The sequence below is a fragment of the Giraffa tippelskirchi genome, chromosome 1, assembly GCF_054371585.1.
Source record: "Giraffa tippelskirchi isolate mGirTip1 chromosome 1, T2T-mGirTip1v1.2.pri, whole genome shotgun sequence".
Classification (NCBI taxonomy): domain Eukaryota; kingdom Metazoa; phylum Chordata; class Mammalia; order Artiodactyla; family Giraffidae; genus Giraffa; species Giraffa tippelskirchi.
In genome coordinates, this window is record NC_137275.1 from 198,545,216 (window position 1) to 198,571,933 (window position 26,718).

Sequence of the window (26,718 nt, forward strand, 5' to 3'; positions counted from 1 at the left end):
CCCTGGTTTGATTCCTGGGTGTAGAAGATCCGCTGAAGAAGGGATAAGCTACCCACTTCAATATTCTTGGGCTTCCCTTGTGGCTCAGCTGGTAAAGAATCTGCCCTGCAATGTGGGAGACATGGGTCCTCTTCTTACCATTTTTATCCTAAAGGAAGGGCCAAGAGATATAAAAATTTCAAACTCCAGGAGTTTCTACACGTTCTCATCAGTGTGGAGAGAGCTGAGGCAAGACTGATGGCACAGTCAGCCTCAGGCGGGTGTCTTATCTCTCCAGGTATGTGTTATAGTGCTTGGGATATTGAGACAGACTAGGTAGTAAGACATTTCCATGTTTTAGAATGAATGCAAAAGAGAGGTTAAAACTAAGTAGCTGCCCTTTGAAATTATTTTTAAATGAGTTGGAACCTCAAACTTGGTTTATAGTAACATGATATACATGCCATAAAGGAAATATAAATGAGTAAATGACTATCTCTTTGGCTGTTGATATACCATACTTTTCAAAAAAGCTGAAGACATGACTCATATAAATATAAATTATATACACAAGAAAAAGTGTATAACTCATTAATTGATGAGGGGACCAGTAAAATGTTAAGACTGGTTCAATGGAGATTTTAAAGAACAAATTTATATAGTCAGACAATCAAAGGGATGCTGAAATAACTTGCTAGTAGATGCAAAACTGTTTAATATTCTACAAAGTAATAAGCTGCAATGTCTGGGGGTGTTTGGGGCTATCTTTTCCATCAGATGGAAACCAAATCCATCTCTGTTGGATAAAATTGTGTTGTAATGAGTAGGAATAGTTTTTTTTATTTTCAAATTAGAATCATTTCTCATTGCAATCAGTTTTCTACTCATTAACCTTATCCCTGCAGAGCTATATAGTTTAGTCAATAGGAAATCAACAAGACTTGCCCAGAAGTACTGCACTGACAGAACATCCTGTAATCCCCTCTGTTTTTAAAAACATTGAATTACACGACATTAACTATGATGAACTCAGAGCACTCAGTTATTCCCAAGGATTTTATGACCACATTATCATCCCCAAAGCGATGTTTAGAAACTAGTATCCTGTTATTGCACCAAGATTGAAAGAAGTGTTCATAACATCACATATTATTAAGAGCTAAAAATTAGCACCTGAAGCAAGCTAAACTGCAACCTATAATTAATTATTCTCATAGTCCTAGAAAGATTACTGCTCTTTGAACCACATTTTACATCTCTATTTCTGTCTAGTACAAACCCCTAACTTTAAGCTCTCAGTCACAGAAAGCAAAACTTTTAAAATGCCTTTCAATTCTTCAGTAACATTAATATAACATTCAATTACCAGCTTTCTTTTCGACTAGAGACCTTTGTCAAACACTGTATGAAGGTGATAAACAGAGTAAATTTTGTGGTAGAAAGCAGTATCCAAAAATGCCACTTCCAGAATAGGATGTCCAATGCAAAAGTGAAGGATGAGCAGAAACACCATCTGGTCCATGAAAGAAAAACAGAATAAGGTGCAACCAGAATCTGACATTAGGACATCCCAATAGGAAACATCAAAATCTAGCAGAAGAACAAAAGAATCAGAGTTCAGAAGTGTATCAGTCAGGGCTTGGAGAAGCTGAACCATGATCAATATTATAGAATGAAGAATTTCATATAGAGATTGCCAGCACAGATGGGGGAAGGAAGGATCTGAAAACAGGAGCTGAAGATTTGGTGAAAAGCCCTGGATTTGGTGTATGAGTCAGAGTTCACAGGAAATCTTGAAGGGACACTCACCCAGCTCTGGCACTGGGCGGGAGACAGAGGGTCATTGGCTCGTCAAGGCTACCACTTCTGTGTCTCTACAGCAGTGCAGTTAGTGGCGGGCCCAGTGTTGCCACTGAGCAGAAGGGCTGGCTGTTGGGAAGGACAGATGAATACATAGTAGGGAGGCACTTCTCACCCCCACACTCTATGATGACCTTCAGGACCTTTCACTTCTATCTTCCCCAAGTCTTGTTGGGTGTCATTTTCAATCAACTCTAACTTGGAACCATATAAGGAAGGAGATTCAGGGACATGCAGCTGACAATGAAACAGGCCAGCATACAGTGGGCAAGTCTGAAATCATCTTGTGGTAATGAATTCAAATAAAAGGCATAAAATGCCAGACGACATGACACTTTAAATCTCTAAGATTCTCTAGGAGAGTACTTATGGTAGACAGACTTCCTTTGAAGAATGCAGACCCCACCACTAAAGACAGGCCAAAAGCCCTAAAGGACCAAGCAGTGACATGTATGGCTGTGTCTATAGTCTCCTTGTGAATAGAGGAAATGGATGTTTCGTGTTCATCAATCTGGGGGAGGAATTTGGACTACTTGAACCGTGCACTAGTGGTCTGATGTGAACCCTCATCATGACCAATTCACAGTGACTCCTTCCCTGAGAAGGAAAGCATCTAAGAAATGCTGGTCTCCATTTAGTTCATTTACTTCTTAAGTTTCTACTTCCAATTTGATACAAAGTTTTCGTTTCACTGTCTCCTCTTTTTCCCCTCCTTTGTTTTTTTTTTTCTTTTCTTTTATTCTTGCTTTTTTTTTCTCCTTCACAGGTTTGCATTTATTTATAGAGCACAAAATGGTAGATGGATTGATGGATAAGATCAGAATTGATAATAATGGGAAACAGAAATAGATTGAGAATCAGGAAGCATGGGTGCTTCTGTAAGGATGATGGTGACTAAGGATGAAATTCTTAACAACTCTGAGGCCCCACAGAGTAGGTTTCCCCAAGATTAAAAGAAAAAGTACATGTGTTCTGCTAGAAATTTGCTTTAGATATCTACAAGACATTTTAATTTAATAAAAAGAGAACTCCTATAGTAAAGAACTCTTTCCACCTTTGCTCAATCCAGTGTTTCCCACACTAATTTCATTCTGGAACCCTTTTTTTCATAATTTCTATTAATATTCTGCAGATGAAATACACTTTGGGAAAATTCTAGATGATGTCTAGGGTAGTTCTTTCACCTCTATGAAACCCTGAACTTTCCCATTTTTCTCTTAAAACTCAAACAACTATATAAATTTGAGTTACTAATTGAACGTTGATCTGCCTGGAAAAGGACAGTTTTTTTTTGAATAAAGATTTCACTGAGGGCTAGTTCAAATGGCAATATATACGAGGTAATTGTCAGGGCTTCCCTGGTGGCTCAGTGATAAAGAATCTGCCTGCCAACGCAGGCGATAAAGGTTTGGTCCCTAATCCAGGAGGATCCCACATGCCTCGGAGCAACTAGACCCATGTGCCACAACTATTGAGTCAATGCTCTAGCGCCCAGGAGCCACAACTACTGAAGCCTCTTAAAGCCTGTGCTCAGTAACAAGAGAAGCCCCTGCAATGAGAAGCCTGTGCACCACGATAGTAGTCCCCCTCCTCCACTTGCCGCAACTAGAGGAAAGCCTATGCAGCAATGAAGACCTCGCACAGCCAAATATAAATAAATACAATTATATTTTAAAAAGATGTAACGTAAAGTGAAAAATGGATTTTCTGAGTGTGTCTCCAGTCAAGAGGCCAAAAGTGAGTTGTCAGTGTTTTTCAAACACTCACAGAGAATAATCTCATTCAAAAATATTGTTTTTGAATTCCAACAACAGTGATATGCAGAAAAATATTACCCTCCCAGTTTGTATTGGACTACATCAGATCTTCTAAATCAGGATGGCCAGCTAGAGTTCTAATCTTCCAAGTACTTGAGATAGATCAATTGGTGGAGGGTTGGACAGCTGTTAGTTCTCAGCGGAAATAAAAAATTCAGTCATCCTGTTATGTAGATCTTTTGGGTTTACCACTAGGGGTCACTAAAGAGAGATGGGAGATAGTCAATCTTTTCTAAGTAATTCCAAAACAGCCATGGGCTTTGGACAAGATGCAGGTGAGTGCTTCTCTAACTTTAATTTGCTTGTGGATAACCTGGGGATTTTGTGCAGATTTTGATCCAGGTTGGAGGAGGGGGCAGGAGGGAGGTGAGATTCCTCTATTGCCGTCATTTCCCAGGTGATGTCCATGCTGTTGGGGCTAGAGTACAGGCTGTTGGGAAAAGCTTACACTCAAGATGGAACATCGCCTCAATCCAGCTCTCTTGAAGGAAATGGAGATTATGTCTCATCCAGGCTGGGTCCATATTTCTTCTTATCCTCTCCTCCTCCTTCTCCTCTCTCTTCCTCCTCCTTCCCCCTCCTCCTTACCCACCTGATTCCCTCCACCTCCTCTTCCCTTTTCTGCCAGCTGTAGCTTGAGCTCAATCATCTTGAAGGGCTCCTTCCCAAATATTTGTTATAGCTTTTCCTAACGAAATCTAGCCTGGTGGCATTAATATCTATCTATGAAATACTCAGTAAAGAAACAGAAGCACAGCAAACCGTTGAATGCTTATTTCTTCTGAAAATTTTCTCTTTTGTGTATATTACATTTTATATAAATGAGTTAAACTAGTCTGATTCTGGTTCAGCTAGACCAGAATAGAATGCTGCTACTGCTAAGTCGCTTCGGTCGTGTCCGACTCTGTGCGACCCCATAGACGGCAGCCCACCAGGCTCCGCCGTCCCTGGGATTCTCCAGGCAAGAACACTGGAGTGGGTTGCCGTTTCCTTCTCCAGTGCATGAAAGGGAAAAGTGAAAGTGAAGTTGCTCAGTCATCCGACTCTTAGCGACCCCATGGACTGTAGCCCACCAGGCTCCTCCGTCCATGGGATTTTCCAGGCAAGAGTACTGGAGTGGGGTGCCATTGCCTTCTCCGAGAATAGAATAGGGCACATCATATGTCTTTGGTGTTGAAGGCTATTTGATTTTATTCTTCAATGCATGCGTGCTAAGTCTCTTTAGTCATGCCCAGCTCTTTGAAACTTTGTGGACTGTAGCCTGCCAGGCTCCTCTGTCCATGGGATTCTCTAGGCAAGAATACTGGAGTGGGTTGCCATGTCCTTCTTCAGGGGATCTTCCTAACCCAGGGATAGAACCCACGTCTCCTGTGTCTCCTGCATTGGCAGGCAGGTTCTTTACCACTAGCACCTTCTGGGAAGCCCCAATATATTCTTCAGTCCCAACTATAAAGTTATTTTAACCAATAAGAAATCTATGTTGGGTTTTTTTAGAGCTGAGAAAAAAAGAAAATTGCTTACATAGAATCCAGAGTCTCATCTTCCACTCAATTCAGTAACTCAAAGGGAGTAAAATTGAGTGATATAACAAATCTCTTTTGGTGTGAGAAACTTGTGAATGGATCTTTATGTAGACAAATTTAAAAAAAAGCTGTAGATATTTTTTTCCAATTATAGTTCAGAAAACTTGGGAAACACAGAGTTTTATTTTAAAAAATAGTACTAAAATACCATCACTCAGGGATAACCACTATTAACAGTTTTTGGAGATATTCCAGGGATTTTAAAAATATTTACATGCACATTCTCCTATAATTATGGAATACTGTTTTATAATCTAATGCTTTCACTTCACGATGTAAATATTTTCCCTTTTCCATAACTATTTTTTACTCTAAAATTGCTAATGGTTTTGCTGTAATCTATCATAAATATTCCACAATTTATTTAATTAAGTCTCTATTGTTGGATATCCAGGTTGTTCCTAATTTTTCACACTAATAAAAATGTTTACAAACATTGCTATACAGACCTATTTGCCCTTACATTTCATTATTTAGTTTGGAAAAGTTCCAAGGGATAGAACTTCCAGGTCAAAGGCTTTTGAAGTGTGCTACTAAAGAACTGTTTGGGAAAGATGCTTAATTATTTGCTGGCAGCAGGAGGTGGTTATGGGACTCTGAAGGCAAGAGCAGTGCAAGGGGTTACACATGAAATCTATAGTCAGATTGCTCATATTTGAGTCAATCTTGGAAGACTGTTTAATCTCAATGCTTCTGTAAAGTAGAGATGATACTAGCTCCTACACCATGAAGTTGTTTTGCAGGCCAAGTGATGGAATATACATAAAGCTGGACATGGTAAGCAATTAACAAATGTCATCTGCTTTATTATTGTTGTTGTTATTTTCCTTCATGCTCAGTAGTAATTCCAGAGTCTTTAAATGCCAACTGGTCTATAAACTTGGCTTCTGCATTTCTGCCAGGGGCATCTGTTGAGGTCAAGGAGACTGGCTAATGACTGGGGGAAAAAACCTGTGAAGAGTGGACTTCAGAAGAGGGAGGTATAATAAGGCTGTTCTCCCCTGAAACCTGGGAAGGCTTGCTGCAAACCTTTCCCAGAAATGAAGGCTCAAAAGAAATGCGCCAAATGAAAACTTTCAGGGGTGCCAGTGCTACCCTTTCACTTCATACAGCAGCCTCTTCATCCAACAAAAGACAAAGAGTAGTTTCTGCGGAAGGACAAACTCAAGCTACCTTAAAGAAGAGGGTAGATCCCTGTGGCAGGAGGGACCTGGGAGATGTAAAGCTTCCTCTGGTTTCCAGTTACTGTGGGGACACTTAGTATCTCAGGACAGGAAGGAGAAAATATTTCCTTAGGATACGAAGGTGCTACTTGAAAGATGCGCTGAAGAGAGAAATACAAGTATCTTATTAACACTAATTTGTATTGGTGTGTGGGGTGGACACACTTAGAAGGAAATTAAACTTTATGGTGATGAGGTGTGTCTGATTCAGATACTTTAGGAGATGAATAGTTACAGGCTGCAGTGGAACTCTCTCCACCCCAAACCCCAGCCTCAGGCACTGGGGCCAGAACTCACCCCGCTTCCCTGAAGAGGGAACAGGAAGGAGGACACCAGCTGTGGGAAGAGTTCACAGGAAGTGTGTGTTGAGAATGAGGAGACGGAATACCATGGGAAAGAAGAGGGTCCACAGGATCCTCCCCGGTCTGGGGTGCTGGCACTTGGGGTCTCCACAGGGAAGAGAGGAGCCTTGTGGCTGGAGAGGGACTCTGTCCCTGAGGGCACCCTCAGGGGGTGCACGCAACTTAAAAGTGAAAGTGTCAGTCACTCGGTCATGTCCGACTCTTTGCGACCCCATGGACTGTAGCCCCCAGGCTACTCTGTCCCTGGGATTCTCCAGGCAGGAATCCTGGAGTGGGTTGCCATTTCCTTCTCCAGGGGATCATTCCGATCCAGGACTCAAACTCGGTACTCCTGCATTTTGGGCAGATTCTTTACCATCTGAGCCACCACACCTCAGCAAAGAACTTCCACCTTCATGGGGAGCCGGTGGGAAGGAGTGACGTGGTCCTAAGGAGACACAGGGAGAAGCCCCTCACTGTGGAGTGTAGATGGTGAGCACCCAGCCTCAGAAATGCTGAAACCAACTTGCCTGTGTCTTTGCACAGAGGCACTAGAGAGGCACCACATGCAGCAAAAGCGGAGGCCCCCACAGAGCAGAGCTCAAAAATCCAAAAGTGCCAAAGACGGACTGGTAGGACCTCAGAAGCTCATTTGGAAAAATGAGGTGGACTTCCTAGAGGACGTTCTAGTTTTTCACAGTTAGAGCAATTGAAAAAAAAAAAAAGTGGCTGAGAAAGATGTGTCCCTATCACATAAGCTGGAGATCAGCAAGTTTTCCTCTGACAAGCCAGGTAGCAATATTTTTGGCTTTGTGGGCCATGTGGTCTCAGCTGCAGTTCTTCGTATTAAAATCTGAAAGAAGCCACAGATAATACATGAGCGAGTGGGTGTGACTGAGTTCCAAAAAAATTTCTTTACACATATAGGGAGCTGCCTGGGTTTGGTCCACAGGTCATACAGGTCACAGTTTGCTAACCAGTATTGTATGTAAACATCTAGAACATTAGATCTTTTTTTTTTTTTATTGGTTTCAGGAATTAATTTAAGAAGCCTGTGTGTGGCACTCTGTTATACTGACTTCAGATTTACCTTAAGCATTTGTTTCTGAGCCAACATGAACTTGTAGACTCCAGTCTCCTCACTGGGTTGTGAGGATCTTATGGAGATGTGTGATCTACAGGGCACATCACACATGAGGTGTTCTGTTTGCAAATTCACTTCTTCATGTGGTGAAGCTATATTTGAAGCATACTCACATATAACATAGATGTGAGTATCTTAATTCATGTGAATTTTTAAAAGCTGGCTTTTTAAATTTTGTGACCTAATCTGCAAGCAGGGTTCAGTTCAGTTCAGTTCAGTTCAGTTCCGTCGCTCAGTCATGTCTGACTCTTTGCGACCCCATGAACTGCAGCACGCCAGGCCTCCCTGTCCATCACCAACTCCCGGAGCTTACTCAAATTTCATGTCCATTGAATTGGTGATGCCATCCAACCATCTCATCCTCTGTCATCCCCTTCTCCTCCTGCCTTCAATCTTTGAAAAGATTGAAGAGAAAAATCAAAGAAGAGAAACCATTGCCAAAGATATGTGAAACTATGAAAAGATGATAAACAGATTCAAAATTCATGTCACATGAAAGACACAAAACTGAAGACCTGTACCTTGCCTGTACTCTCCCTCCTTTCCCCAGAGAAGATATGAGATGTACTCACTCTTCTCTTATTTAAAGTAAGCTGCATTCATTTTTCTGTAAATATTCATTCAATACAGATCAATAACAAGAAAAATAGCTTAAACAAAATGGAAATTTATTTCTATCAAATTGAAGGAGATTGAAATTTGACAAGATGGGGCTAGTATGGAAGTCATTTTGGTATCCTCAGGGACCCAGGCTCCTATCTTTCTGTTGCAACTTTCTAAGCCTGGTCATGGTCCAAAGTTGCTACCCAAGCTTCAGCCATCACATCTGCATTTTGATCAGCAAAAATGAAGATAGAAGGAGAAGGGTACATGTCACTGACCAGAACTTAGTTACCCGCCCACATCTAGCTACATTGGAGAGTGGGAAATGTAGACTATTTAGGTGGGTAACAATGTAGACAGAGGAGGCTGGTGGGCTACAGTCCATGAGATCACAAAAGAGTCAGACACAACTTAGTGACTAGACAACAACAATAACAAAGTGCCCAGATAAAAGTTGGGGTTCTTTTTTTTTTAGAGGATGATAGATATTGAAAAGCATCTACCCATAGGGGGTGTGCTCAGTTGCTCAGTTGTGTCTGACTCTTTATAACCCCATGGACTGTAGCCCACCAGGCTCCTTTGTCCATGGGATTTTCGAGGCAAGAAAACTGGAGTGGGGTACCATTTCCTTCTCCATGGGACCCATAGGGAGAGACAGGTATTAATCTAATAATGATTCAAAAATATAAATGATTAGCTGTGAGAAGTATTATGAAAGAGATAAAGAACTACTGGAGTTGATAAAAATCTGTTTGAAAGAGCAGGGAGTGTTTAAAAAATACTGCTCTTGAAAAGAGACTCTCAGCTGGAACTTGATTGATGGGTAGATGTCATCCAAGCATAGAAATAGTAGGAAGAGCCTTCCTAGCAGAGAGCACAGTGTATGCAAATCCAGGCATTCTGGAGAGCTGGGCTCTGCCATGGTCCAGCAGCTGAATACAGGTCAGCATTGTAGACCTGGCGTAAAGTCAAGGGAGAGAGGCCTGTAGCTGAGCTGGGAAGCTGGGGAGGACTCAGAATATCAGGCGCCTTAGAAGTCATGTTGCAAATTTTTTTAGGTATGACAGGAAGTCATTCAAAGATTCTAATTGGAGAGCTGGCTCCATCTGATTTATGTTTCAGAAGGGTCCTTCTGGCTGCCTGCTGCATGGGGTCGGCTGGCTGTAGAATGGGAGGGAGAGGAGGTTCCCAGTGCAAGAGGCAGACTGTGGATGGGGACAGAGAGCAGAGGTAGAACAGAGGGGTCTTGGTAAGGACTGGCTGTGGGGGGTGGGCACAGGGGTGCTTTCTGGGTACAATGGTTAATGCTGAGCACCACTGGCCAAGAGACTCTGTTCTTGGGGGTATTAACTGTCAAAGCCTCAGTCCTTAGGGAACAAGGGATGCTGGCTGCCAATGAGGCTTCAATCTTCCTGTCTGGGATCAAGGTGAAGAATCACAAAACAATAAGATGGGCTTCCCCAGCCAGGTTTTTCTAGCATTTGTCCCTTAACCACCTTAAAAAGTCTTTCCTGTAGCTCAAATGGTAAAGAATCTGCCTGTGATGCAGGAGACCAGGGTTCGATCCCTGGGTCGGGAAGATCCTCTGGTGAAGGGAGTGGCAATCCACTCCAGTAGTCTTGCCTGGAGAATTCCACGGTCAGAGGAACCTGGCAGGCTACAGTTCATGGGGTCACAAAGAGTTGGACACGACTGAGTGACTAACAAACACACATACATGCACACCTTAACAAGGGTCCACGTCATCTGATCAGCATCTGGTTGGCTCAGAGCCACCAGGGCAAGACTGGAAATGACAGAGTGTAGGGAGTAGAATTGTTAAGACATGAAGGGAGGAGATTCATTCCTTAGGTTCACACCCATCTAGGTGGTATGCTATCTTGGTGCTCAGGTGACTGATGGATTTATTCCAAACTGTAATCAACTGTGGCAGTCTCGAACTTCCAGCCTGTAAGGTTAGGCCCATCAAAGCTGCCTGTGTTGCTGTTTGGAAATAAGCTGTTTCTCTGAGTCCCTGACCCACCACTGATCGCAAGAAGTTGGCCTGTGTCTTGAGGTCATTTCTGGACTTGGGTTAAAATTATAAGCTTAAGACAGAGACAAACTGTCACTTCCTTGTAAATCAAACAACACTGATGGAGCAAAGCACAAGTTCAAAGGTCAGCACTGACATTACTAAAATGTTTTCTTTGCTTTATATTTTAATCATGCAAGTATAACTGAATAATAAACACAGTGTAGTTGAGAGTTTTGTTTTTAGAGAGTCTGGACCTATGAAATGAGCAACGCCACCACATTCACTGTGAGCCTTGTCAAGAATTGCAGTTTGGGGCAAAAGTGCTAAAGAACGTGAACTGAAGCAAATGGTACAGATGGAACGTGTGAAGAGTCCAGATTTGTTATCAATATTGTCTTGTCACCCCTGGTCAATGTGCACACCTAGATTTATCTTCTTGCAACAGACATACAAAAATATCAGATTCCTTTATCATCGAAATGTTGCAACAGCATTAGCAGAACTCCTTGGGGGCCTGGTTATCTTGGTAGAGGAATTACTGACACCCAGCTCTGCGCTCAAGGCTGCAGAACATAATTATCCCATGATCACCCGGAGTACTTTGTTCCCTGGATGTCTCTCATCTACGGTGCATTTCCTGGATGCCTTCCTCTTCCATTAAAGTATTTATGTCTATAAAAGTGCTTTAGAAGTCACCGGGGCTCTAAAAAATTAAAGGGAATGAATTTTAAAACCACAGTTATTTTACCTACTTCTTGAAAACAAAAAATAAAGGCTGACATCTGGTAAGTAAGAAACTTCCCCTGGAACCCAAGTAACTAACTTTTATTTTCTCATCATGAAAGGGGCGGATCTCCATTGGTGGCCTTTCTTATTTACACCACACACATGGCGATGGCTCCGACATCCAGTTCCTTTAGTATAAACAGAAAGGATGGCCTTTTTCTGTGGAAGTTAATGAATTGAAAAACAAAGCTGTTCTGTATACCCACTTCTTCCAAACGAATAAAAGAACTACAGTGTTCTGAGACTTGAGCAAAATAGTTGCATTCAAATTAATTTTGCCCCTTTTACTCTCCCCCTCCCCACTTCCCACCACTCCCCCCCACTCGCTTTTTCAGGAGAAAAAAGAACCATTTAATCACCTTATAAGGGCAGAGAGCATTAAGGGAATAGAGCGAGAGTCATGAGGCCCAGATCTTATTCTTGGCTCAGATGGGGCCTCACTGGGCGATCCTGGGCCATCCCTTAACCGCGAGCCTCTGTTGATGCAGCTGTAATATGGGGACGCAGATGTGTGTGTGTGGTACCGATGTGGGACCTCGGGGAGAGGTCCAAAGCTGAATGTGGGGTCCATTTTGCTGGTTGTACGCTGTTTCCAATTTGAAAAGGCTGTCTGCAACTCAGGAATTACAAAGTGACCTGGTAGGTCTTAGATGTATAACTGGTGTATAGATGCATGAAAAAGAAAAAAAAAAAGTCCTAAGGGCCTCTGGGTCTCTTGAAATTGGATTGCCAGGGCAAAAAGAGCTGCTAGTATCTGACTTTGTAAAGAGCTCATCACAAAAGTAAAGTATGGTTCATGTTTTTTTTTTTTTTTAATTTGTGTGGTGTTTCCTATAGCGTATTTGAAGAATAAAGGAAAAAAGGAGTGAGCATGTCTAAGTTCCTCTAGACAGCACCTGGGAGCCCTTCTTATGGTTGGAAATCCAGTCAAACTCTGCACCCGGGCAGGGGCCCGAGGGATGTCACCCCTTCCTCTGGAATTTAATTGTGTTCACCGACCAGAGTCACTGGATGCTAACTGCAGGTCCCTTTTGCAGGGTTCCTCATGAACCCAAGCAGAGGGAACAGAACCCAGCTGAGACCACCTTCTACCAACAAACATGCCGCTCCATGCTTCTTCTGACTTTGTGGAAGCCCAGCAGACCTGCCTTCTCATGGCTTTCCTTTCTGCCCCAGAGCTCCCCCGCCCTGCCGCCATGGCTGCCCAGACCTCAGCTCACCCATCAACTCATAAGAAATGGTCTTAACAGGGACAGTAAAAAAAGATTTGCATCCAGTAGCCGAAAGCCTGAAGTTGAGAAAGGAAACCCAAGAGTTTGTCTTACTGCTGTTGTGGTGGGTGTCTTTGAACTTGGATTGGGTTAATCATCACCTGCTTGCAGGGTGTTTGGAAATCACAAGTGGTAATCGTGTTTCTGACCCAAGAAAGGCTGTGGAAAGAAGACTTCAACCCACCCTTCTCTCTCTTCCTCCTGAAAACACTTCCCTTAACTCTACCTGTCCAAGGAGGATTCTTAGTCACAAGAGACACAGAGTTCACATTTGATTGGCTTCCAAACATGCCTTTAAAAAGTTCTGTGCTTCTCTACATATGCACTTCAGGTGTCCTGGGACTGGGTCTTTTTGCACACCGTTCCTACTTTACTTCCCCGATGGCTCAGTGGTAAAGAATCCACCTGCAATACAGGAGTCAAGGGAGACATGGGTTCGATCCCTGGGTCAGTCCCCTGGAGGAGGAAATGGCAACCCACTCCAGTATTCTTGTCTGGAGAATCCCACGGACAGAGGAGCCTGGATGGCTACAGTCCAAAGGGTCACAAAGAATTGGACACGACTGAGCATGCGGTAACCATACATACCTACTTTTCTTACCTTCCTCTCCTGCTCCAGTCTCTGCCAGAGTGAAACAAGGAAGTGGCCATGTTTTCCTTAAAAGCTGACACCCCCACCCCACACCTCCACTGCTTGCAAATGGAGTCCACATTTCTTTGCAGTGCCTACGAGGCCCTTCTCCATCTGGTTCTGACCCAACTTCATCTCCTCTCCCTCCCAATTCTGTCTCTCCCCCTACCTCTTTCCAAACAGCTTCAGGTCTGGGAAAACATTATTCCTTCTCCTGTAGTGCATTACCTACCTTTCCACTCTCTTATTCTCCCTGCTGAATTCCCATGCATCCTTCAAGACGCAATTCAAATGTGATATATCAAAGCCTGGAGCTGCTCCCACCTCTGTCTGTGGGCAGAGTTAATCGCTCTCTCCTCTGAAGTATCACTGCCCCTCTGAGAGTTTCTCTTCCAGAGAAAGCATCACATTGTAGGGGACCTACTGCTCACATGCCCATTTCTCTCCCTAAACTATACGTTCCTTATGGTCAGGGGTAAGATCTTATTCATCTTTATGATACTAGTTCCTAGATCAAGGCCCACAGATGTTCAATAAGCTGGCCAAGAATACATGTATTCAACTCTAGGTTCCAATCAATATATTCCTTTGCTTTAGAGTTTGAAAATATCTAGAAATTGAAATCAACGATATCTTAGATAAGTTTTCTGAATTTTGGAGGGTAGGTATGAGTGTAAGCTCACCATTAGAACCAGTGCAAAGATGAAGATGCATCTTAGAGTACAGAAAGAAAAGTGTTAGTCACTCAATTGTGTCTGACTCTTTGCAACCCTGTGGACTATAGTCTGCTAGGCTCTTCTATCCATGGAATTCCCCAGGCAAGAATACTGGAGTAGATTGCCATTCCCTTCTCCAGGGAATCCCTAGTTCAGTCTCCCGACCCAGGGATTGAACCAGGGTCTTCTGCATTGCAAGCAGATTCTTTACCACCTGCGCCACCAGGGAAGCCCTAGAGTATTTCACCCAGAGTACAGGGCTTTACCTAGAGTACAGAGCTCTAGGTAAATGAAAAAGTCCTGTTTTAGATAGCCTGCATTAGGAAAGAGGTTCACATACACTAACCTGAGTAGTAATAACACTTCAGTTTTCCTCAGTGTTTACTGTGATGGGACACTGCTCAGTCCTGCCCATGCATGTACAATGCACCCCTGCAACAACTTTTCAAGGTGGGTATTAGGATTATTATTCCACTTTCACAGGTGGGTAAACTGAAAATGTGGTAAGTTTCAGAGTCCTGTAGCTGGTAAAGGAGGTATGAACCTGGAGGGCTGATGCTGAAGCCTCTTTGCTCCACCACCACCCACTGCACCCCCACCTCTGCCACCACCACTCACACAGAGCAAAGGGGGTCTGCTCGGTTGTGAAAGAAACATGAATAACAATTTTAGGAAACACCATGTGTCAACCACTGTTCTACCTATTAACTCATTTAACACTGGCAATGACCTTGTGAGAGGGGTACAATTATTATCCTCATTTTACAGATGAGAAAACAGAGACAGAGAAGTTAGCCGTTTGCCCAGAGGCCACGTAGCTAATAAGTGGCAAATTTGGGATAGAAACCAGACAGGCTGGCTCCAGAGACCTTGCTCTTAACGACCCTGCTCGGCAATCTCCCAGGAACCCTGGGACAAGGATAGATGTTCAGACAGGATCCAAAGCTGTGGGAGCATGAAGAATTGGAGGTTCTCAGGGACCATCCCCAAGGCCCACCAGAAAGCCCATCAGCTCCTCTCAAGCTCCCCTAAAGACACATAACCTCTAGGTAAAAACAATACTCTTACAAGGCAAACTCAGGCTTCATGAGATGCAGTCCAGAGGACCACCCCTGCTTCTTCTAAATAAACATTCTGGGACGCTCAGAAGGCTCTGTTCTGAAGGGTCCTGCTATTGCCTGGATCAGTGCAGTCACTGTTTCCTCCAACTTCCCCCATGAGCATCATCTTCTTCTAGTATATGTAGCTTCCCTCTCCCTTCTAGCATCAGCTTATCACAGCCCCAACTTTCCTTACAACCCGCACTTGGCAGGACCCTGGTGGCCTCCTTTACCTGTCAACGTGATTCTGTCTGATGACTCTCTGTTCACTTTTCCACTTCAAGCACAGCTACTAATCATTTTCTTCCTTTAACTTTTTATGATTCACTTCTTTTGGAAGGAAGGCACTGATAAGTCTCGTTCATCTTTTCAAATAAGATGGCACAGGTTGCTGGCCAACCTATAAACTTACTGTCCTTGGCCCAGGTGTGAGGACTTTGAGCTTTGAGGAGAGAGATGGGGACAAGAGGGTAGTGGGCAGGGCAAAGACGCGGGGAAAGAAACACCTAAAGGTGCCTCTTCATCAAGGACTGAGAGCAAGGTGGTCCCTTTTGAAAAAGCTGCAAATATGGAAGCCACAGTGATGGATGTGGTGGGTAAAATACCGTAGAGTGTGAACAGCCTCTCTGTTGCACATTATAACTGTCTCACTCCAGATCCAAGAAATTTTACTCTATAACTAGAGGCAGAAGGGTATTCCTACTGGTTAATATCTGAAAAACTAACTGATTCAGTCAGGTCCCAGCAGAAAACAGATGGCAAAGGCAAGCAGGATAAGTAGAGAGAGTTCAGTGAAGGAACTATTTACAAAGTAGTGAGAGGGTAGGGCATAGAGAAGCCAACAAAGGATGGTGATGCGCTGGGGGGCCATGACCATCTCTAGGCCGAAAGGGCAGGGTAGGGAGTGGTTTCTGGAGCTCAGAGACAGCTGTACCATCACTGTGTCTGTGTCCGCAGGAGATGACCACCCAACAGCCCCATGGCTTTGGGGAAAGGAATACAGTCTCTGCTCACCTGTGACTCAGAAGGAAAGGAGCCAGGAAACTCAACACCCCCTTCCCTCCTCCTCCTGCTCTTTGATCTACTGCCAGGGCCTCGCTCTGGCTGCACCATGCTGGAGCCAGAGGGCAGAGAGGCCCACATGAAGATTCTGTAGAGTCTCCCAGGGCACACAGAGCATGTGGAGAAGGTGGAAGGGGTGCAGGAGGGGCGGGAGAAGACACTCAGCACAGTGATTTCCTTGTCCTAAGGCCCTTGTTGTCCCGAGGTAACCGCACTGACGTAGTGCCTAAGAAAGTAGTATATTCCTTGCTTATTACATTTCACATATTTTCAAGGAAATCAGACTGTTAGCATACCACATCCTGGAGCTTCAAGTATGTTTTCCTGGGATCTCATGAGAATTTCCACTTCAGTGGAGAGTAGTTGAATATTCCCATAACACCGAAAAGGAACAGATGTGGGAGAGAGTGGGACACAACAGACCTCCAAGGACTCATCGTTCAGCTGAGGGCATGTGGTAGGGCTGGCAGTGAGGTCCGTGAGCCAGGGGCAGGCAGGCATGTCCACACCTCAGGGGATGGCAGGATATGACCACCGTGGCAAATGTCAGGCGTCCAGGACATAAGGTGCAATCTAGGAGAGAAATGGGAGACATAAAATGCTCAAAGGGATTTATTCTGAATTTATTAAGGTTAAACTTCTGCCATGTGGTAGAATTGGGGTTTCAAAAAGAAATAACCCTTAATGTAAAAAAAAAATTTTTTTTTTTCACCCTTGCCCCTGGGAGTGGCATATTCTCTCCCCACAGCAAATTCTATGGTTGCTGTTTTGAGTGGAGGATAGCATTTAAGCCCAGAACGACAGTACAACTCCCGTATCTGCATTTTCTTTAGGATAGAACTGTTCCCAGAGGAGGAGTTTGTCCTGAGTTAAAAGGTGTTAATTGATGTAAGTGCTCAAGTCTATAAAAAGTCGATGATAGAATAAGATATGGCACTCAGTGAAAGTTGCTTCATTATTTCATCTTTGAAGGCCCAAATGAAGGCATGTTTAGATAAAAAATACCTCCCAGGGAGTTAAAAATGTACTGGCCTCAAGTATATCTCTTTCCCATCACTCATGCACGTTCACACAAAGAGGAAACCACTAAGGGAGGCTTGATGTTTAGTTGTTCTAGAAGTTGGTGGGAGGCAGGAAGGTTGAAGGTCCTGGCATGTGCCTCTAATTTATTTCCTTCTACTTTCCCAAGAGTGGGAGAAAAAATATTTGTGAACTTCACATTATTAAAAAGTTCGTGCTGTCTGCTTAGCTCTTACCTATAAGCCTTTCACTTCTCTAGGCCAAGAATGAGCTTCAATCTCCAGATTAATTCAGTTAGTAGACTCTGATTTTGTGTCGTTCCCCAAAAGGTAAGGATGAGTACTTTTTTTTCCAAAAAGTCTCTTTGAACATTCTGCTGTGTCTTTTACGTCTTCTTCTTGCAGCATTAGCCAGTCCGCACATGATTGCCCAAGGGCAAAGGCACATTTTGAAATGGCCTTTCTACTTCTCAAGCACACACTTGCATGCTCACTAGCTCCCTTTTAATCTCTTTGTCTCTTCCCAACACAAAATTAATACTTAACAGGTAATGGCTGGTGTTTCCCTAACAAAATTGAGGACTCCAAGCCTTCATCACCTACTTAAGATGAATGGTGATGGGACACACAACAATCCTCCTGGGTAAGAACCTCACTTTGGGCATCTAAGCATCCCTCTCCTAATTTCAAGAAATTAAGATACTCTCCTTTCTTCCCTGTAGCTCAAATGGTAAAGAGTCTGCCTGTAATGCAGGAGACCTGGGTTCGATCCCTGGGTCAGAAAGATCCTCTGGAGAAGGGAATGGCAATCCACTCCAGTATTCTTGTCTGGAGAACCCCATGGACAGAAAAGCCTGGCGGGCTATAGTTTGTGGGGTTGCAAAGAATCAGACACAACTGAACAACTTAATACCACTTCACTTCACTTCCTTTCTTCAGCTATCCTTGGGTAGTGATTTTCATACTGCAGGTCCTAAAATCAATGCAATGGCTCATGACTAGCATTAAACAAACAAGCGAAAAACAGTGAAATAGAATTTAAAATATCAAAATATGCTGCATACATTAAAACAAATATGAGAGTGTTGTTTAGTCATGCCTACTTCTATACGCTTGTGTTGGCTAACAGTGTAAAACACATTTCTTATTATGGATCACCTCAAAGTTCTGAAGTCATTGAACTCAGGTTATTGAGAGGCAAATTCTTCAATTCATAGCCACGTTTTTGAAGGTTTGACCTTGTGGTCTGGTTGACCAGGTGCTCTGCTGGACTTGAAGGTCCTTGCCTATCCATGTTTCCAATTTCTTAAAAACATTTCCATTCCTAATTCAGTGCTCCCAAGTGCTGCTCTCCTCCCACCAGGTAATCCTTCTTCCAAGTGACATTCCAAGGCTCAGAAAGGGATTACCTAGAGAGCCATTCTAGAAAGCCTAGCCATTACCTAGAGAGCCTAGACTTTGGATTCTGCTATCTAGGAAACTGTTCAGGGGTGAATCTTGGACTGATCTCATAGAAAGGCTTCTGTTCTTTCCTTTCCCTTCTGGCACACCCTCTCATACCTCCAGTTCTAGACCCACCAAGCCATGGCTAGGGAATCTTGGAAATGGCATCTGTGAGGGGATTATTACCGCATCCCAGGGCAGAGAACTCTACAGAGGATTTTTGTAACCTTGTCCTTTCTGTCTACTGACTTTTTGAAAAGTGCATGACATCCCATCATTTCAAGCCCAAGAAATAATTTAAACTTAAAAGTATCAGTGATTCAACAAAATTCCACCAAATAATCAAACATTCTCTCAACATTTCTTGAGCAACAGTTTTCTGTCAGACGCTACAGCAGGAGGCAGGCACTAGGCTGGATATACCATAGGAAAGAAAACACTTACAACCTCAGAACCCCAACTCAACGGCAAAAGACAGCTATCCTGAGAAATCATTATGATGCTTGTTTTCATAGACATGGGAATAAAATGCTGTAATTTCTCAGAGCAAGGAAATGTCACTTGATCTGGAGAAGGATGGGAAAGGTTTTACAAAGGAAGAGATGCTTGAACTGAGTCTTGAGGACCTGGAGGCGTGGAGCTGGCTTCAGAGGAGACTCCTAAGTAGACTGCATGCACGCACACACAGTCACTCAGTTGTGTCTAACTGTTTGCAACGCCATGGACCGTAGCCCACCAGGCTCCTCTGTCGATGGGATTTCCCAGGCAAGAACACTGGAGTGGGTTGCCGTTTCCTTCTCCAGGGGATCTTCCCGACTCAGGGATCGAACCCCCATCTTCTTCATCTCCTGCATTGGCCAGATTCTTTACCACTTCACCATCTGGGAAGCCCTGGGGCTGGGTTGTAAAGAGCTTCACATGCCATATTTAAGAGGATATATTATCCCAAGGGCAACAGGGAGCCAACACTAGTTTTAAAGCTTGTGATTCATATGATTTAATTTGTAAACAAAAATGTTTAATCTGGCTCTGTTTGAAATAACAAACATTAGAAAAAATCAATTATTTGTAATTGGAGGGCGTGTTCAGTAAATCATTGACTATCTATACAATAAAATAACATATGCCTCCTGTCCCACAAAAAATATGATGATGCTTTTGATATTCAATAGCATAAAAAGAGTGCTTGTTGCAATTTTATTGAACTTTTTTTAACATTTACTACTGTAATACTTTTTCTTAAACTCAGATTTTAAATTGACTTTGAATATTTTCAAAGATTGCCTAATAAAAGTCCTTTGCAAAATGAGAGTCTAAAATAAAAGAAATAATAGGAAACACCAGATTCAAACATTCTAAGTCCATATGGAGGGTCATTCTTTGAGTCTTATATTGACGGTAATAAAAAGATACAACTTTTCCTTCCTTGTCCCAGATTTCAGCCCCAGGTGATTTCCCTGAGACTTGTGTCTGTATTGCCATCCCATCGTCATTCCTTTGCTTTTCAGGGTTCAGTATTCTGCCCCTTGCTCGCAGAAACCCTGCTTCCCACCCTTAGATGCTTATAAGAGGCCTGATGGAGCTGACAGCCAGGCATCTCTGTCACCACAGCAACTACTGTTCTACTCAGACCAACACGGTAACAAGGAAGAAAAAATTCCTCTTCTCTTACCTGGCAAACCAGCTATTCTTTTCCAGCTAAGAGTTTCATCATTTTTCTAGGGGTTAGATTCTCTCATACACTAGATTATTTATCATTCACAATGGACATATTCCCTTCACAGGTTGGACTAGAGAAACTGAAAAAATGATGAGAATTTCTGTATTATTCCAAGTGGTAAGAACTAGTACAAAGATAGAACAGAATATAAACCTCAGAATGAGATTCAAGAATATTTAAGAATTTGATACACCCTAGGAAAAATAATATATAAATAATGTATCTGCAAATGAAGTACCATCCCAAAGGTTATGCAAATATATATCCCATGCTGTACATTTAATACATTTTGCAGAATGATACAAATTTTACTATAGATTTTCTTAAACAACTTCATCTTTAGAAAACTTCCCAAAGATCTTCTCTAGAAGTATTTCCCCTTCCCAAAGTTCAATGCTCATAGTAGCTACCAAATATCTCTCCTTTCTGTCAGCCACACAGATTCCTCAGTGCGTCCATGCTCTCTTCCTCGGCCTCTCTCTTCCCTTCTACCATGTACCATAGTGGACTACCTCAGTGATCACTAGGACTTCTCACCTGCCCCCCAACCTAGACTTCTCTGAGATGGCCACAGCTCCTAGAATTTCTACACTTTCTTAACAGCCCTTGCTCCCCATGGACAAAACACATTGCAATTCTTTGGAAATGGAGACTTTTTCTCACATCAATGAAAAATGCATGGGCATTTGGGGAAATAAAATTCTCTACCTTGTTGACAAATCAGTAAGGATGGATTATTCAGTAATTGATGGCTGACACTGCTGAAGCTGAAGCTCCAATATTTTGGTCACCTGTTGCGAAGAGCTGACTCATTGGAAAAGACCCTGATGCTGGGAAAGATTGAAGGCAGGAGGAGAAGGGAACGACAGAGGATGAGATGATTGGATGGCATCACTAACTCAATGGACATGAGTTTGAGCAAACTCTGGGAGATGATGAAGGACAGGGAAGCCTGGTGTGCTGCAGTCCATGGGGTCACAAAGAGCCAGACACGACTGAGCCACTGAACAACAACAACTACTACTAGCTAACTACCTGTGCAAAACCGTTAAATTTTCTACCTCACACCGAAATACATTCCAGATTGTTTGAAGAGGTAAATTTGTAAAATAAAAACCTAAATGAACTACAAAAATACAGGTGGATATTCAACTGGTCCCATACAAATCATAACACTAAAGATGTTGGCTATCACTTCATAAAAACACAAAATTCTGCATGTCATAAAATGCTACAGAAATGTTTAGAAATGAAAAGCTAAAAGAATATTTGCAACAGTTATGACAGATCAGTGTTTCTTCTTGCTAACTTCTAAAAAAAAAAAAAAACCCTTTACAAATCAACATGAAGAAACAAGCATGTCACAAGGAAACTGACAAAAAATGGTAAGCAGACTTGGACAATTCACAAATACTTGGAAAGCCAATAAATACTGAAAAAAAAAAAAAAGATGTCCAGCCTTCATGAAGCTAACATCCCTTTGAAGGGATGGTCTTGCTCTGGTAGAAGGGGTGGACCAAGGAGGTCAGGAAAACTGTGGCATATGGCCAGTGAGTTGGTGATAGCAAAATCTGTCCTGCTGACATTGGGTGCCGACTTGGACCTGAGATGTGAGGACAGGATTTGAGAGGTGTATCCTTGCAAGATTTTTTCTTATGAGGCTTTGGAAGTTGAGTATGTGATAGAACAATCAGCTCAACCATTACAACTGCTGCAAAACGCCTCTGCTTGCTCGCTCCAAGCAGCTCCTCCAAACTTCCCTGACTCAAGCCTTCAGGAGCTGTCTCGTCAGCACAGGCATCTCCTCCCCGCTCTATCCCACAGCTTCTGTGGGACAAAGTCTACTGTGGCCTCGTGTCTCAGCTCTCTTGTCCTCAGAGAAGCACTGGCACAGGACTCCTGGCCTGCCCCACGGCCAGCAGCTGCCCACCTTTGCAGCCTCTCGGGACTGCCTTTAATTGTGCTTGAGTAACGGCAGTCCACCGCCCCCCACCACCTGCAAAATCACCACTCTTGATAGAAACAAAGCAATGGGATACCCGTCAGGGCTCTGACCTGTATTAGCTCCCTGGACATGCCTGTGGGCCAGCTGTGCCCATCCAGTGCCCTTCCCTGTACTGACCTCCTTTTCCCACACAACCTCCTACATATAAAGTGGGGGGACCTGGAGAATGGCACTGGTCTTGGATCTCCAGCCACTCCCAGCAGTCAGGATGCTCCAGTTTTCAAGGTGAGTGGGTGACATTAGTTGAACCTCAAACACGCCAGAGATTTCCCCCATAAGATATTATCTTGTTGTCTCAATTAATAAGGAACTGAAATTGGCATCGTATGTGCAGAGTCGGACACGACTGAAGCGACTTAGCAGCAGCAGCAGCAGCAGTGGCATTCAGAGCCATTTGGTTCTTGGAAAAGCTCTACTGTTTTCCTTTACACTATGCATAATACTGTGAAGACTTCTATATTCCAAATGTGTGTGGTTTTACCCTACACCAAGCAATTCTTCAATATCAGCTGGGTGTCCTACAATTTAATTCCATTCTGACACACTCTACCTGGAGACAACATCAGATCACACAGGCTGAGGGCTCAGTCCCACCAGCCAGACCCCATCCCTTTCAGATGCTAATCCTAAGGCTAGGCGGTCATCTGTGCTTCTGAATGACCGGCTATAAAGGTCAGAGGTTCCCTCTTCTTGGGTTTCATTAATTTGCTAGAGCAGCTCACAGAACTCAGGAAAATATTAACTAGATTATTGGTATATTATAGGCAGCTATAACTCAGGAACAGTCAGATGCAAGAGATGTATCAAGATGTGGGAAAGGATACGAAGCTTCCTTGCCCTCTCTGGGGTACCACTCTCCAGAATTTCTATTTGTTCATCAACCCAGAAGTTCTTTGAATTGGGGTTTTTTTTAAATGGAGGCTTCTGTAAATAGGCATGATTGATCAAAACATTGGTTACTGGTGGTTGAATTCAACCTCTAGCCCCTCTCCCCACCCTGGAGGTGGAAATCCTCCAATGATTGTTGCTTCCCCTGGCAGCCAGACCCCATCCTTAGGTTACCCAGGGCCTTTGCAGAAGTCACCTCATCAACAAACTTGGATGTGGTTGAGAGGGGTCTGTGAGTAACTGGACACCCCTTTCACCATTACTATTTTGAAGCAACTTCAGGAACTGAGGACAGAAGTTCAAATATTGAAACAAAAGATGCTGCAATTGCTCTATCTCTTAGGAAATTCTAAGAGTTTTAGGAACTGTGAGCCAGGAATGGGACAAAGATCGAATATATATTTCTTAGTATAAGTCACAGTATCACAGTTCTGTGAATGAACTTCTGTGTGTGTGTGTGCGCGCGAGTTTGTGTGTGTGTGTTTCCTAACAACTAATATGATGCTGAAGTTCACGTTTATTTGTTCAACCTTCTATGTAGACTGTTTTCTTCTCTTATAGCTAACTGTAGATGGATTTGAGCAGTTTCTAGAATGATAAGGAAGTGTGAATTCATGGAATTTGTTCAGTCTTTCAGACATCTACAAATTAAAGTCAAATGTCAGACTTGCTACACATGAAAGTTGCTTCTACATCAACAGGTATTTTTTGCCTGCTAATTCCTCTTATGGCAGTTCAACTCTATCCACTAGGCTGCATTTTAATCCTTATATTGCCATTAGCACAAACGGTAGTCATTCTAGCTTTTGGTCCATAACCTAGAAGATTTTTGCCATTGTCCGCAGCAAATGAAGTGATGCTTCCCCCCTTTCATTAGCCATGAAAAGAAAATACATGTTGTTTCTAATAAAACAGATGTTGAAGCTATATAAATTGAAAATGCTTGTAGCAATTTAGGATAAAACCGTTTTAGCTCTAGTTACAAAATGATCTTAAATTGAGTCTGTAAAGGCCAAATGTAGCAACAATTCCTTTGGGTTTTTCCTTTGAAAACTCCCTCTGGTTTTGAGAAATCTCCTTGGCTGTAGGTTGGAACTGGCCCTTGGGTGAGCCAAACCTTCCCAAAGGCTAGAGGTACCCCAAGAGGTGCTCATTTCGGGCTTTTACGTTACTGTGACTATGAGGTTTGACTGATGCTCTTGGTGTCTCACTGGTAACTCACATTCCCTTTGCACTCGGTTTCTCCACTGCACCCAAGGCACCTGTGTCTCTGCCTGTGAGCTTTCTCAGCTGCAAGAAAGTGCTCTTTGTGTACTGCAAACCATGTGATGCGTCTTAGGTTAACCTGAATTTCTTGGTCTATTAAACATACAGGTGACTTTCAGTTCCATGTGAGTGTGCAGGAAGATTTCATAATTATAGCTAGTTTTAGATCCTTGCAACTAACAGAGCTGAACTAGGTAAACATGAAGAAAACACCCATTGTCACCACCAAGACAGGGCTCTGACACGACCTCCTGAACTCTTGCCTCCTCCCCCACAAAAATCTCTGTTCCCCACCTCCCCTCCCCAAGCTTCCTCATCTCAGGAAAGAGCAATTTACTCAATGCTCACAGCACAAGCTTAGTCATCTCCCAAGACTCTTTATTTCCTTCACACGCTCTGTGGGATTTATCAATGAGTCCTGCAGCCTCCACCATCAAAATACATCAGCAGTCCAACCACTTCTCATCACTGACTCTGCCGAACCCTGCTTGAAGTCACCATCATCTCTACCTGGATCATTGCAAGAGCCTCCTACTGGCCTCCCTGCTTGCACCCTCAGCCTTCTGTGGTCCAAGCCAGGCATCAGCAAACTTTTTTCTGTAAAGAGCCAGATAACAGATATTTTAGGATTCACCAGTCATACAGTTTCAATCACAATTACCCCATGTAAACAGTCACAGGTAACATACAAGCAAATGGACACAGAAATTTGAATTTCACATAATTGTCACATGCCACAAAATATTAAATTTTTTACTTTTTTCAAATGTTTAAAAATATAAAAACCATTCTTATCTATTAGACTGCACAAAAACAGGTGGAGGACCAGATTTGGCCCACAGGTTGGCTGACCTGCTGCGATCTAATCATGTAACTACGTCCTTCCTCAGTAACTAGCCTTCCTTGCCCTTCTCACCTCCCTGAGCTCAAAAAGAGAAGCCCGTCACTGGCACAAGGCCATCAGACCCTACTCCTTCTCCAGCACCTTCCTTGCCTCTTCCCCACCTGTCACTTCTCTCCATCCATGTGGACACCCTCTCAGTTCTCAGGCACCCTGAGAATGCTCCGACCTCAGAGTTGAGCACTTTCAAGTTGGCCTCTGAATCCCTTTTCCCAAAGATCTCATGCATCCCCACCTCCACTCCCTTGAGCCTCTGGCCCAGGTGTCACCCCTGGCCCTGTTCCAGCCACTGTATTTAAACAAGCGCGTATATGCTAAGTCGCTTCCATCGTGACCAACTCTTTGCAACCCCATGGACTGTAATGCACAAGGCTCCTCTGCCCATAGGATTCTCCAGGTAAGAATACTGGAGTGGGTTGCCATGCCCTCCTCCAGAGGATCTTCCCAACCTAGGGATCAAACCTGTGTTTCCCGTGTCTCCTGCTTTGCAAGCAGATTCTTTACCCACTGAGCCATCAGGGAAGCCCCTTAAACAAGCACACCAACTCCTATTCCAGGTGGCATCCTTGTCCCCTTTCTTGTTATGCTTGTCCCCATGGTACTTGTCACCTCTTGACCTACTGTGTATTTTTCATTTCTTAATTGTCTGATTCCCTGCACCACTCCCCCCAAAACTAGAATGGAAGTTCTATGAGGCTAGAGATTTTATGCCTCCCCCCAACTTCCAGAAAAGTATCTGATATGGAGACACTTCATATGTTAAATGAGTGAATAAGTGAATGAATGAGTGAACTGATCCCCATCTTCTGTTATCCTTTGATTGGAAATGAGTACATGCACTGTTGAATGTCTCAGTAGGAACAGCACGGAAATGTTCAATTCGGCCAGTTGACTCCACTGGGGTTCAGAATCATGTGAGACCTGAAGGAGCACACTGGCCATTTCCTGTGATCTGTTCTTCTAGGTGTGAACTTAGTCATGGCAACCAGGAGAAATAAACATCATCTCACCATCAATGGTGTCTTTGACTCTAGGAGCAGGCTCAGTTATTGAATAATCTCCTTTGCACACTAATATCATTTTCTACAGTAATAATCATTCATAATCCAGGTTTTCTTAATTTATCCTTTAGTTCTAAAACAATTATTTTTCAAAAAATCAATTTCAGTTTCAAGATATGATTAATATTCAGTAAACTATTTCATGTATGAAGTAAAATCTACAGTTAATGAAGACATTACTCCTCACAGTTTGCACAAGGAGTTTTAACTGTGAAACACAAAAACTCCAAGGGATCCCCTGGAGTAACATAATTAAAGTACAAGTCTGGCTCTTCATCTTTA

The 26,718-nt window shown here is 43.1% G+C and overlaps 1 long non-coding RNA gene across 1 annotated transcript in view; it reads right to left on the reverse strand.

Annotated features, from left to right (window-relative positions):
• Positions 1-26,718, reverse strand: part of LOC145538769 (uncharacterized) — a 44,949-nt gene that overhangs the window by 5,475 nt on the left and 12,756 nt on the right. The window contains exons 2-3 of the long non-coding RNA XR_014077236.1: positions 24,985-25,071; positions 16,430-16,706 (exon numbers count right to left, since the gene is read on the reverse strand). This is a non-coding gene — a long non-coding RNA (uncharacterized LOC145538769). The remainder of the gene's footprint in view (positions 1-16,429; positions 16,707-24,984; positions 25,072-26,718) is intronic.